The sequence below is a fragment of the Spinacia oleracea genome, chromosome 5 (genome assembly GCF_020520425.1).
Source record: "Spinacia oleracea cultivar Varoflay chromosome 5, BTI_SOV_V1, whole genome shotgun sequence".
NCBI classification, from domain to species: domain Eukaryota; kingdom Viridiplantae; phylum Streptophyta; class Magnoliopsida; order Caryophyllales; family Amaranthaceae; genus Spinacia; species Spinacia oleracea.
In genome coordinates, this window is record NC_079491.1 from 115,030,380 (window position 1) to 115,045,462 (window position 15,083).

The window sequence follows — 15,083 nt, forward strand, 5'->3', positions numbered from 1 at the left end:
ATTCATTTTAATCTAATTACAAGTTTTATATGCATTGTTGAAACTTTCTAAGACTCATTCCAATCTTGTTATGCACGTTTTAGGCTTGTTGGGTCGTTAAAGGACATATTTAGGCAAATTGAGGCATTTTCACTCCCAACTTTGCACTAAAGAACCTAAGGACTCATTTAAAACTAATTACATGTTTTATATGCTTTGTTTAAAATTTCTAAGACTCATTCCAATCAAGTTATGCACGTTATAGGCTTGTTGGGTCGTTATAGGACATATTAAGGGAAAAATGAGACATTTTCGCTCCCATTTTTGAACTAATGAACCTAAGGACTCATTTGAAACTAATTACATGTTTTATATGCTTAGTTTAAACTTTCTAAGACGCATTCCAATCAAGTTATGCACGTTTTAGGCTCGTTGGGTCGTTATGGACATATTTAGGCAAATTGAGGCATTTTCGCTCCCATTTTTGAACTAATGAACCTAAGGACTCATTTTAAACTAATTACATGTTTTATATGCTTTGTTTAAACTTTCTAAGACTCATTCCAATCAAGTTATGCACGTTTTATGCTTGTTGGGTCGTTATGGACATATTTAGGCTAAAATGAGACATTTTCGCTCTCATTTTTTAACTAATGAACCTAAGACTAATTATTATGGTATAAAACACTGTTCAACTATGTTACTTGGAATCTTCATTTTACCCCAAGTACCTCGGATCCTCGGCACCCGAACGTGGGTATGGACACTTGACATTTTATTTTGGACCAAAATAATGAATTAACATAGCTGTTCAATTTATAATCTAAACACGATTAAGATATTCATGCTAACCCTAAAAAACGATAATTTTGGGATACATGGTAATCATAATAAGCTACGATGTGTGCTGAGACTGAAATATAAGTATGGTTAGAATGATAAAAATGATTTCCAAAGAACACAGTTTGAAGATCTTTACAAAAACTTCCTCTCACGGGAAAGAAAATTAAATGGAAGTATGAAGGAAAACTCCTTAAACCTAAAAGTTACATCTTACTTTTAGCCGAGTAAAGCAAATAAGGGGCTACGGATGCTAAGAGGTAGGTCGAAGAATTTTTAAAAGAACTAAAACAGAGTCCCACAAGTATAATGTAGAACCCAAGGGCTCTCAAAATGATGAATCATGGAAGACCTAAACCAAAGTCCCACAAGTATACTAATGCAGAGGGTTGAAATGATCTTTGTCCTACACTCACAATATTCACAACTTGCTAATCTTTATGACTCGTGGAAAAAGCACGAGCATTTTGGCAAAATCCTAGACTAAAGCTTAGAAAATTATTCTATTATTAAATATGAGTTCTACAAGTCTGTTATTATCAAATATGAGTTCTACACGAATTCTTCTGCTTATTTTGTCGACATAAAAACCCAAGTAATTTTCACCCTCAGCTTTTCTTTCAGTCCCAATTCAAAATAATGGACTAAACTTCTTGGCTGTCCCTAGGGCTTGTCATCCATGGCTTTGAAATCATTAAAAAGTCTAATCAAGGCCAGGTTTTACCACGGCCAAGCAAAAGTGGGTTGTTAGACCTGTTACTACTTAATGAGGGCATGAGGCAGGTCAAACACAATGTATGTTGTTCATCCTCTATACTAGCAACCAATTTGCACAAATATGTCTCTTAATGCCCCCGATGTTCCCGTTCCCGTGACATTGACATTACAACTTGTATTAATTAACTTAGTTCCCGGTGCATTTTTCCTTTTTATGGTAGAACTTGCAATATTTTAGTCCCTGTAATCAACCTACTGTAATAAAAAAAAAGTTGGAAAATGGAAGGAAACTTATGTTCTTCATTTTAGTTAACAATGAGAGTTGGTTTTCGTATTTTTGAAGATGAAACATTCCAAACTAAGATTAGTTATGGGATTTAATTTCTAGCTTTTTTCCAACTAAAACAGGAGCACCAAAAATCACAATAACTAAACTAACCAACTAAAACATGGTAATATCATATGGGAATAGGGAGCAGCACGCCAGCACCACAAGTCTACAGACTACAATAACTAAACTAACATGTAATTGCAATAAAAGACTTGACTCAAATTGCAGACTAACTCACTCACTAACTCTAAGCCACACACTAACTCACTCACAGTCACACACTAACTCACTTACTTACAAATTGATCAGGGATGAATCGCATCAGATCAAGTTAATTAACAACATGAAGTTCAATGAAATTGATTTGGGCGGGACATTTATAAATTAAAATTTCGATAATACATAAATCAAATTAAAATTTTGAAAATCAAATCAATTAATCAAATGAATGTTGCGAAAATATTAACAGAATATCTGAATTACTCAAATTGAAGAGGTGAAGAACAAGAAGCAAAAATTTACCTTATATTAGTCGAAAAATTGGTTGAACTCCTTCCAAACAAGTTATGCACGAGTTCCCGTGAACAGATCGAAAAAGAACAGATGGTGGAGCAGCGGAGAAGAGGAAGGTACGTAGTGGAGCAGAGGAGAAGATGAAGGTACGCAGGCGGTGAAGTAGCGGAGGAGCGAGCTGCAGATGCGGAGGAGCGAGCGAGCTGCGGTGAAGTAGCGAGTGGCTATGTAGATTGGGAGAATATGCGGAGGAGAGAGATTACGATTCTAGATCTGTGGTGGCTAGGTTGAGAAGATAGATTGAGATTGGGAATTCGAAAAAATTTCAATAATTGCAGCAAACTCGAGACATGGAGGCTGCGAATATGATGAGATGCAGCATTCAGTACGGCCACAAGCTGCGATTAATCAGTTTAATTGCAACTTGTACATGGTTCCCACGCTGCGAAATCCTCTTTCAAAAAAAAATTTAGCTTTTTCGCAGTGCTTGGTCAATGAAGTTGCTGCGAATAGTTCATTAAAACGTTGACCCGCGTTGACCAAACCCTTGTTGCAACTCGTATGACTTGCGTGAGTTGCAATTGATGAGTTGCAAATGACGATTTCGCTACTAGTGTATCTTTTTCCATTTAATTCTCGAATGAGTCTAGTCCCTAGACATTCGAATAGATAGATGCTTAGAGAACTTTAGAAGCTTCTGGTAAGATCATCTAGTTGAAAAGAATATTCAACATAAATAAAATGGTAAGAACTTTGTTGGAGTGACATTGGACATGTCTAACAAAGTATAAAAGTCAACACTAGAGAATTCAATTCTTAAGACTATAAGAAAGGGTACAAGAAATAGGAAAACAAGGAACAACTGAAAGGAATTTACGATTCCGTTTCTACCTATCTCTATTATATAAGCCAAGAGGGGAGGGACATTTCGGTAACACCACTTTTGGTGTCCCCAATCAAAAAGACCATATTACCCTTGGTAACTTCACAATTTAATTAAAATGCAAATTTTAAATTACACAATCATTTAATCTCTGTAGACCGCATCAAATAGGAAAGCAATAAGCCAACAACATCAAAATTAATCAATGAAAAAACTCAAAATATCTAAATTTAATGACATTATAATTACTAAATACAATTTAATGACAGTACACTTACTACGTACAATTACCAACTCAAAATTTCCGGAAATCAAGGAATTAATGATATTGTCAATCTCACGATAATTCCTCTGGTTTAAATCTCTCAATGAAAGTTAATTATTGACATAAAAAACAAAATAATATTTCCAAAATTACTACGTACAATTACCATATTTGAAAGAACTTAATATGGAAAACTAAAATTACTCAATTGACTTTTGCCATTTAATTTACTGAACTTGACGTGATTGATAAATGCCACAAATAAATGTAATATTACTCTAAAAACCTTTGATTTCGCGGACTAAATCAAATAAACATAATATCACATCCATCCTCAAAACCCCCATCACCGTTTATCTTAGAGGGTGGAGGCACGCCGGTACATGTAAGTATATTGTTCTCCTACACCAGTGCAGAAACAAACAAAATAAAAATAGATATACTCTCAATTCTAATAACGTACGCCAATCAGTAATAGAAAAAAGGATAGTAGAGCTCTGCCTAATTTGTTGTTATGGCCTGTTTTGGGTGTTGAGGTGGAACTTCTAATGTAATATTTTGATAATTAATTTTGTCTTCTATATTGAACAAAATTCAATATAGAACATCATTAGTGCTAAAGTTAGTACTAGGGATAGAGATTGGTTTTACTCTTTGTAATTTTTTGTTGGGGTTGTTTTAGCTAGGTGTTCTTAGCTCTTGGGTCAAAGGTTGGCTGCTGCCTCCTTCTGATAGTTTGTATGGTTGCTTGGAGTAATTAATAAAATCTCTTACTTGCTTGCCAAAAAAAAAAAAAACAAAATTCATCCTTTTATTTAAATTTTGCTAGGTAGAATATAAATAATTATGTGTACTAAAATACTTGAGTCGATTTTTTATGCAGGTTTTATAGTTCGTCAATGCAATCGATTACCACCGTCGAATAACTTTCAAAAAATAAGGTATGTTCTACACAGCCACATTAAACAAAAATAATAATATGCAGTATTTTATTGAGTTTTTTTTTTGTTTGTTAATAGTTATATTTCTATATCGTCTACAATACTACTTAAAGATTTGATTATTATGTGCTTCAACTATTTTTATTTTTAAAATAGCCCTGACCATTTTAAGTTTTATAAGAATACAATTAAACAAAAATTGTACGAAGTAAACACATATGTTGTTAGGTAGAACATAAAATTGTGTACTAAAATATACTTCTCCCAGCATAAGAATTTAGGAACTTTGACATACAAATGTACAGGAAACAAGAGGTATAATACATTAATACCTGCTTCTTGATAGCGCTCCTTCAAAACAACATTAGGTATGTTGTGGAGCAGGTTAAATTATGTTGACCACTTACCATTAGTCTTAATCAAAACCCGTGAAAATTAACACACAGTATGTGCGCCACATGATAGATCAAGTCACGAGTATAAAAAACCATGTCAAATAGATTAATACAACAATATCCAATTTTCCATCGAGAAAACTTCCTTAATTTCTTTCTTGCAGAGTAAAACAACCAAAAGGGAATCTACTATCAATCTTTTTAGTGGGCTTGACTTATTGACTACCTTAAATAGGTTACAAGTGTTGGGCCTTATGACCCTTAAGCCTTTCCTCGGGAGAGTTGTGAGATTGAATGTGCGGGAATCGGGTATGGTTACTTAGTTTTTTTGAATAGATAATTTTTTGAGCAAATTTTGGTTTATAAGTAATTTGGTGAAACATATACTCCGTATTAATAAGGTTATAATAATGTTTCCCTCAACAAAAAGTCTACTCTGTATAATAATTAGTTCGTATTGTGTTTGAAATCAAAAGGGAAATAGTTTACATTTATGCAATCTAATGGGTGTAATCGAGTCATGGAAAAAATATGATCAACCTTCTAAACACAAAGCAAAATAAAAAATTAAAAAGAAGTTAAACATGCTGTTTTATATGTTTTTTTTTTTACTATGAATTAGATTTATCGTTTGATAAGGGCATGCATATAACATTGTTTCACTATTTAGATGTTTTTAAATAAAGAAGATGTCTAATTTTTTCATTATATGCCTATTATATATTTGCGGTGATTAATTTTTCAGTACATAATCTCGCACGCATCGCGTGCATATAAAACTAGTAAGTTTATGTTTAAAGAGAAGTGACCTAGCAATCAAACTTCCTTGGTATCATATACCGCTTGAGGTTCTTACTTCGGTAATGACTCAAACAATGGAAGCTAGGATACACTAATGGCCTACAAGTGGGAAATGAAGCATGGCAATGCTACATTAGTTGTAGGGTCATCTACTTTGTTTTAAGTCCTTTCAAGGCTGGAACTTAATGGCTATTTTGTTCCATAATCAGCATACCTAAATTTATGCTTCAAACACAGAAAGACTCACATTCAAGAAAAACAAAAACAATGTTTGTTTGCTTATTTGAATGAAATGGTCATTTACGGGTTGAGTCAATATGCTTGATTAAAATAAACAACTCTTTAACAATAAAAACTTTACTAGGTTCAAATCAATCCCTTGATTTGAGTTCCACTGATCTTTGGCATTGTTGCTTAGACCATATCAACACGTTAACATTCATAAGCTCTATTTTAATGGACTTTTGAAAGTTGATTGATTTCTAGATCAATTCAAGACAAGCTAGTCTTATTTGTTGAAAGTAACAAAAGATATGAACTATTGTTAGAATGCCTAGACAATAGAATTCAAAGCTAAAGAAAGAGATTTTATGACTTTATTATTTCACCTAGATTTGAGTGAATGTTGGTTCATTTACTCGAAGTGATATAAGTTTGAATCTGTTTGGCTAGTTCAAAGATTCAGAAGTATAAAATCCACTTGGCAAGAAATCATAAAGATCTAGGATAGATCATGTTAATGATTACTTGAGACCAAAATGATCATCAATGATTGTGTGTAGTAAAATTCACAATCTAGCTCCATAAGATATGGCATATCTAAATTGGAATGATCGAAGTCGATTAGTACTTCATTCGATCAATGATGGATCATAAAGGCTTTTCCTATAATTTCTAAAATAAAATGCTCAACTACCACCAAACTAAACCAAAATTCGTCAAAGCTATTGAAAAGTAATTTCAGAACATATATTCATAATATATCTAAAGATTTCCTAAACTCAGTGGAAGCTTAGTGTTTGTTATTCAACAAACTAACGCCCAAATATAGATATACGTTTCATTGTGATTTATTCAAATGAGACACAAGGGTATTGTTCCGACCACGAATTTTTGAGAACATAATGTTTGTTTGCTTGAAATAATGTCCTTTTGGAGATTCGATTCCAAAATGACAAGTGGGAGAAAATAGACCTCGAAAGTCTTCGAGGCGAACAACAAACATAAAACGGACATTCCGGAGGCTTTTCGGCGTTCTTTAGAAAATCCGAACACGTATTCTTTAAGGACTTTAGAAGTGACTTTTAAAGAATAGACATCTCTTAGAAAACTTTACACGTGCTTCAAGGAGGACGGAATATTCAAAGGACTTTCAAGTGGCTATTGATATTCTATTGTTTGATGTTCTATACCCAAGTAGGCATAGAGATCAAATTACTGAAACTATGAGATTCTTCTATGAGATAGTAAAGAAACCTACAACTTGCAGTCAAACTATTATCATGTAGATTAATAAGTTTGTGACTTATAAGAAAGCTATGACGAAACCTAGATTCCCTAAAATGGTTAAAGGCCATATATAGACTCAATTGTTTTAGATGGTTAAAGGCCATAAAACATACTCAATGTTTTGATGAAAAAATTGAAATTTTGTTGATTTGCAAGAATAGTTTCACACCTATTGGCTGCAAGTTTGTTTTAAGGATAAAAACCGTCAAACATGAAATTTTGTTCACACACAAAGCTAGATTAGTTGCTAAAGGTTACAAGCAAATTCACGGTGTGGTCTGTGTTGAAACCTCATGCAAAATCGTAATGCTTAAGTCTATAATTCAAGCAATGATTGCATATTGGTACATATGGCAATTGGATGACAAAACGTATTCCTCAATCAAATGTTGGAATAAACTATGTACATGGAATGTCATAGGATTTGTGGATCCAAATAATGCTTGAAATGAATGCTAGCTTATGAAATCTAAGTACAGATTTAAGCAAGCAATTGGGAATTAGAAATGTATTTTAGTGAAGCTAATAAGTATTTTAGTTTCATAAAATGTACATGACTCTTATAGATATATGAGAAGTTTAGTGGGAGTACATAAAACTTAATTGGTCCTATGTGTATCACACACATATCTCTCTATTGTGAAATGACATTCAAATGCTAATAACTTAGGTTTGAAATTATTCATCAATGATGGACCAAGGCGAAACTTAGTACATACTGGGTATTAATATCTATTTACAAAGATCTTATAATGTTGTTTTGGATAAGTAATGGCATTTAATAAATCAAACACGAAATACTCCATTGGAGATATTCGACCCATGTGAATAAATCTAAGTAAAAGATGTTTGAACTATGTATAAGCGTTTACTAAGTTAAACATCAAAGAATCTAAGTAAGATTCTTAACCAATATTATATGTCAAAGAATTTAGCTGGATTTAGTATCGACTGAAATTAGATGAGCTAAAGTTACATGAATAGAATTCAATTGGGAATTATTCTGCAAAAGAATTTATCATATATGATATAATATGAGGATCGCCAAAAACGTATCGTATGACTTTAGGCATGACAAACATATACCAATCTCTATTGATCTAAGTGAAGATCAATTAGATTGAGATCAAGAAAAACTTATGGTACTTGAAAAGGAACATAAGAGTAGTTCTTGATTCAAGGAAATAAAGATATGCTAAATATTGATACTACACGCATAAACACTGGCAAAGGATCAAGCAAGATTCCTTTGGAGTTAACCATTGACAAGGACGAGCTATAGAGCATCGTGTTTTGAAATGGCAACATGGATTGAAGACCATGAGTTGTTGCGTGGGAAATTAAAATAATAATTTCTATGTTCTAAGATATAGTTGGAAAGTCTTCCACATATCTATGAACTGCTTGGATAGGTAAATCCAAACAAAGCATCACTAGCAACCTATACAGTTGAAGTAAAAGTAATTATTGCCTAAGAAGCAATAAAACAGGCTTGTTTAAAGTTCTTCACTGAACTTGGGTAGATCACCTATCTGCTGGCTTGTTGGTTCTTCATTGAAAAATGCGTAGAACCACTCTTGAAGGAAGAAAAATATCTGCTAACTTGATGGTTCTTCATTGAGAAATGCGTAGAACCACTATTGTAGTAAGAAAGACTAGATCACATAATAAACAAACTCAAAAGATCTTATCATCATATCACGAATATTATTCGATGAAAAGGATATTAAGATTGGCAAAGCATGATAACTAAACCTATGCAACAAGTGAGAAGCAACACTCACATTGTAGCACTGGAAATCAAGCATAGCTTTGAATTCCATGAACTGCTTTAAAGATGGGTTTGAGGCCCATGGTTGTAAAACATAAGGGTTGAACATTTATCATATATGAAATTAATTTTCATATTCCATCTATTCAATTTGACAATATATTCAAGATAGACTGTCAGGACCAGTCCTGTGACTGAGAAATGCCTATCAAGTGAACTTGAATGTCAAAAGTTGAAAATGGTCCCTGGTCGGAGTTTTCTATAAAGATGGACGCATAGAAAACGTTAGACGACTAGAATGCAAGATAACTAGTAGTTCTGTTTCTTGAACTATGTGGACATGGCAATGTCGTAATCATTTCCATAGATACTTACTTTGGGAAGACTAGTATCGGACAGACCTATGAAACTTTACTGTAAGAGATGAAAATCTGTCATAAGTAAATTTCATTAAAATTATTAGACACTAAATCCTCAATACCTGAGTGATTTAAGATTACTTGTTTCAGAACTGGTTACTTTGACGTTGACCAACCGTCGCACCGCAAAAGAAGGCTATAAAGGCAACGCTCAGGTAATCACCTATCAAACGAAGTCTAATCTCAAGATCGCAAGATTGGGATTGTCCTCCCATAAATCGGGATGAGATGCTTAAAAGTTGCACAAGGCCACTCGGAGTGCTAGAAACTGTAAAATGTATGGCCGTGCTCGGATGAATCATAGGCTATGATTATCTATTTATTTGATCAGTTGAACTGTGAAACCGAGAAACACCTCTGGACGTAATAAGGATGACAACTCTTACCTTATGTTCAAGAGCAATTAGGAATTAACTGTAAAATAAGGACAGAATTAGGAAATGCACACTTGTCCCTAAGGACAAGTGGGAGACTGAAGGAAATAATGCCCTTGGTCCAAGTATGCATTTAATGTTAAGTCTAATAAATGCAGTTCAGTATTAATTAACAAGTTAATAATTCAGTGAGATCAAGTGAGCTGAATGCCTAGCTAGAGGGCGCTTCAGTTCAAGTGGAATTAATGATATTAATCCACAGCTTACTCTTGACTGAACCCGTAGGGTCACACAAATAGTACGTAAACGGATCAAGTATTTAATGGAAATTAAATACTCCATCTATGGATATTCGGAATCGACGGATCTTGGTTTCAGTGGGAGCTGAGATCGTCAAAGGCAAGAAATGAATACTCCGGAAACAATGATATTGCCGGAAACGAAAATATGGATCGTATCGGAAATTTAAATATTATCCAAGTCGTAGATGTTGTCGGAAACGAAAACATGGTACGTATCGGAAAATATTATTGGAAATGGAAATATTGTCGGAATCGGAAATATTGCCGGAAACGGAAATATTGTTAGAATCGGAAATATTATCGAAATCGAAAAATAATTCCGGAAACGGAAATATTAAATATTTGTTCGAAACGGAAATTAATTCCGGAATCGGAAATATTAAATATTGTTCGCATCGGAAATGAATTCCGGAATCGAAAATTTAATCGGAAGCGTATCGTACGAATTAGCATCGGACGAGGCCTGCCAGACGAAGGCCCAGCACGAAGACGGGCCATCGCCCAGCAAGCCGAAGCGCACCAAACACACGCTGCCAAGCCACGCCAGGCCCAGCGCAAGGCCAGGCCCAGCAATGGCCTTGGCGCGCGCGCGGGGCTGCGGCGAAGTGGGCTGGCGCTGTGCTTGGGCCGTAAGGCCTGCGTGCGGTGCTAGCGTATCACTCGAAGTGTGTTACTCGAATCCTAAAGCTACCGGGATTCGTCATATGATTAAATCCTAATCCTAATAAAGATAGAATTTGTTTAATAGAGTTTTAATAAGATTCTAATTAAATAAATTAGTATCCTAGTAGGATTCCAAGTCCTTTTCCATAAACTCTATAAATAGGTGCCTAGGGTCACATGTTTACATCGAGAATTGAAGTATTCAAAGGTAAGAGTTTCAAGCCACATACACTTGCCCTATTTAGCCGAAATTTATAGTACCTTAAGGGCGATTCTAGTTGGTCAATCTTAAGGCGGATCCGGACGTGTTGTGGACTATCTACGGAGGGACGACACTTGGAGTCCTAAAGACTTGTTCTTGTTCGGTTCGGGCGCAGCTAGGGATGGCACGCTACAAAGTGTATGCATCTGAATTATGCTAAATGATTATGTGCAAATAATATGTTTCCTGGCTTTATGGTTTTTCCGCATGATTTATGTTTATTCATATGTATCATAACCTAACAGTGGTATCACGAGCCTATTATTATTTTCATAATCTAAATTGCATGAACATGGTTAAATTTTACAAATTTTCAAAGAATTAAAGGGGTGATTAATTTTCGTAATTAATTGCAAATTGCGTTTATTTAATTATATGTACGCAGTTTTTCGACAGTTTCTTCGTTACTCATCCAAATCGAGTGATTTTTGTGTCAATTCCGCATGTAAAAGGCATTCTAAAATTTTGACAAAAATAATTTTTCGGCCGAACCCATAATTCCCAAATTCGAAGCTTAACTATGACTTTTTGGAGGTTTAATTTTTTCGAACGCAAAAGTTTGTAAATTTAAGATGTTAAATTAAGTATTTGCGATTCTTGTTGATAAATATTGAGTTTTTAATTGACCTACAGTATATATGTTTAACAATTATGAATGTCTAGACTTGTTAATTATACAACCTAATTTGTAATTATGATTAATTTGTTGAAATTCGAATAATTTAGAATTGATTTGTTTTTCATAATTAATTAATAATTTAATTAGGTATCCATGATTAAAATCCACCATAAAAATTGTTAATTTATGTAAAATGTTTAATTTTTGTGACCTAAATTTGAATCCATGTTAATCGGAAATTAATTGATTAATAAATTTTCGATTTTTCGCCCTAAAATTATGAAATTAATATGATTTATTAATTTGTCATTAATTTTGAATTAAAATTTTTAAATTTTTATGAAAACGCTCATGAATGTTGCACGCACAAAGCAATGGAAGCTACGTGTTACCCTTAACTGGTGTTGTATAGTGCGGGCACGCGACGACGAGCAAGGGAGCTCGTCGCCCGTGCGGTACGAATGCAGCGAGCAGCATAGCATGGCGCGCTCGCGAAGCATAGGTGCTGGCCGTGTGTGCTATGCGATGGGCGTGGGCGAGGGCAAGGCAAGCGAGCAGTCGCGTGTGGGCAGCAAGCAAGTTGCGCCACAGCGCGAACTGCCTCGCGCATGCAAGCAAAGCTCGCGCAGCGAGCGATGGCTCGCGTGCAAGCGAGCGGTGCCTTGCGAGGGTGAGCAGCAGCAGAAACGACACAGCATGAGGCTGCGCGCATCGTGGCCAGCGATGGCTGCGTGTGCGTGTGGCCTATGGCTGTGCGTTGCGTGGTGATGTGCGTACCTTGTGCAGCGACCAATCGTACACACGATGGAGCTTGGGCGCAAGCCCAAGTGCTCGTCGTGTTACGATTAAATCGCTTTAAATTTTAATTTGAGATTTTCAGTTCGAGTAATTTTAATTAATTTTAAAATTAATAATTTAAATTGTTTTCTTGGATTTTAATTTTGAATATTATAATTATTATAAATTTTAATTTATTCTAATTATTTTACTAAAATTAAAAACCTTGAATTAATTTAAATTTGACTGAAAATAAATTAAATAAGTGGATTCAATTATAAATTTATATGAGCTTTAAATTTTAATTAAATTTGTACGTTTCCGGTTAGACTAGAAATACATTTTTATGTTTAAAATTAGTAAAGCATATGAATTTATTGGTTTAAGTGGGAGCAATTTTAGTCATAAACTCTTGATTAGGTCTACAAATCCTTTAAGGTTAAACAACTTGATTAGAATTTATAAGGACTGAATAATTGGTAGATTATTGGTGCCCTTAATTAATTGCTGCAATTATTTATGTGATGCATACAATGTGTTTTCACTAACCAATTATGTGGGCCATTCATGATAATGAATGGGTGAATGGTATATATTGTATATGTACTGTTTTGCAGGTTATGAAGTGACTAGTATGGCCCAAATAGGATAGAAAATATGGTCTGCGTACCATTAATTTGAATGTAATTGGTCTAAAGCACCAAATTTGTTTTTCAATTCAAATATGGTCTGCGTACCATCAAATAGTTGTAATTAGTTTAATTATAGCTTATCCTATTTGAAGAAAATGGCGCCTCCCACGGTGAAATTCAAGACGAAGTTTCCAATCCATTTTCAAGATGGACTTTGAAGTTGAAGCTTCAAGCTGAAGTCGGGCCATACTAGATCACAATTATCTTATGCATTCTTTAAGTTATGTATTGCTTTTAAATATGTCTTAAATATGCATGAGATTGTGGCTTGATTATGTTGCATGATTAAGGATTTTAGTTCACTTAAAATCTAACCAACATAGTAAGAGCCTTAAGTTCCAAACTTAGTGTCATGCCAAAATAACACTTACTTGGATATCCTTTACATCGATCTTAGTAATAGTTTTCCGCCATAGCGAGGTGTTACTTATCGATACTAAAGGGGTAAGGTACACAAATAATTGTGAGCACAAGTTAGTTTTGGTGAAACTGATATAAGTAAGGAGTCCTTTTATGTCGTGGAAAAATCGATAGGTTTACCTAATAAGTTGTTAGACGTACCTATTAACCAAGAGTAGTTTCTAGACTATTAGCAAAAGGCTTTTGCTTACCTAAAAGATTTTAGAATTGAGTCTAAATACATAATGTGCTTAATTCTTCAATGGATTTTAGGATCTTGGAATCATTTTATTCACACCTGCCGGAACACATAACTTGAATAAAATGCCAAATAACTTGTTTGAATTACATGATTGCTTCAATTTTCAAGTTATTATTCATGATAAATGTTTAGACTTTGCATGTTTCAATGTATGTTTTAATTATTGTTTATAATTAAATATCTTGCACTGCAGTAAATCCTTTTAGAAAGGTAACAGTAAATTTCCTCGATTGGTAGTGAATCCAAGAACGATTCACGAAAATGAGAGAAAATGAGCAATTTAAAATGTACGTTTATTTTAGCGACTTTTATGGTTGTTTTCGAGTGTCAAAGTCGAATGGGGAACCGATTGGTGCTTGTGAATTCAAAATACAATGTAGTTTTGAGATCATAAAGCATTGAGTTTAAACGCTCGGCTTTACGAATGGTTAACAACCTAATATCACTAGTAGAAAAAATCACATTTACAGCGCGCGTAAAACAGGCTTTTTGCAGCGTTTTCGCGCGCTGCAATTGTGATGGCTGCAAATACGGTAAGATTTTTTGCAGCGAGCGTACACGCTGCAAATAACAGGATAATTGCAGCGCGGGTTACATGTATAGGTTGCAAATAGTGTATTAGTTGCAGCGCAGATCGACCCCTATAAGCTGCAAATAAAAAGTAGTTGTAGCGCATTGTTGAGAAATACGCACTGCAATTAGTTGTCATTTTGCAGCTTACTTTTAGCACACGCGCTGCAAATACTGTTTTTTTTTTTAATAAATAAATATAATAGCTCCGATCAGATGCAGATTTATATATTATCCTTTGACAATCCTGTTATTTTGACAAAAAATTATAATAAAAACATTATTAATAGGTTGCAAAAAATTTGCCATAGTTTCCCTTGTAATTTGCGAAACCCGGACAAAACGGGAATTTATAAAAACCTGTATAAAAGACATAACATACATATATGTTCCAACAACTACATATATATATGCTCCAAGTAGCATCCAACGTCATATCCAACATATAACAAAAACATAAAACATAACATTACTAGATCACAACAAACTCATTCGCCGGCATCCATCAAATAGTTGTCCTTAAAATACTTTGCCCATTGTTCTCGAGTTTCTTCTAACTCCTCATCAGAGTATTGCATTTCTCTTTGTACATAACCCTTCAAAAAACAAAAACTTGGTATTAATTACTCGAAAACTAATTTAAGAGAAAATTGAATCTTATACCTAATTAAATAAGTTCACGTACCTCACACAAATTATCCTTGTATTCATTGTATACTGTGACAACATCATGCATGTATTTCATCACATAATAACCACTATTCACTGCATCAACTTGTTGAGCACACTATTTACACAA